This window comes from Brassica oleracea, chromosome C4 (genome assembly GCF_000695525.1).
Source record: "Brassica oleracea var. oleracea cultivar TO1000 chromosome C4, BOL, whole genome shotgun sequence".
Taxonomy (NCBI): domain Eukaryota; kingdom Viridiplantae; phylum Streptophyta; class Magnoliopsida; order Brassicales; family Brassicaceae; genus Brassica; species Brassica oleracea.
Genome location: NC_027751.1, coordinates 12,787,077 through 12,787,456, shown reverse-complemented (window position 1 = coordinate 12,787,456; position 380 = coordinate 12,787,077).

Sequence of the window (380 nt, the reverse complement as noted above, 5' to 3'; positions counted from 1 at the left end):
AGGGTAGCTCCCAAAATATACTCTTCTTATGCCAATTGTGAGACACACCATACCCATCAGGCATATTTCCAGGAACATGCCAATTTCCTCCAACTTTAACCGTGCGGCTCGTCTCTCACTCAACATTCTCTGCATAACCGGGTGAGATATGGAGGAGGACCGTCTCTGACAATTTTTTTGTGCCGAAACAATGTCTTATTTCTTCTGTACGGATGGGCAAGTGGAAAAAAGCGACGATGACAATCAAACCAACAACTCTTCCTACCATTCTTCAGCTGAAAAGCATCCGTCGATCCAAGATAATGTGGACAAGATAATCTTCCATGTGTTGTCCAGCCAGACAACATCCCATAAGCAGGAAAATCACTTATCGTCCACAG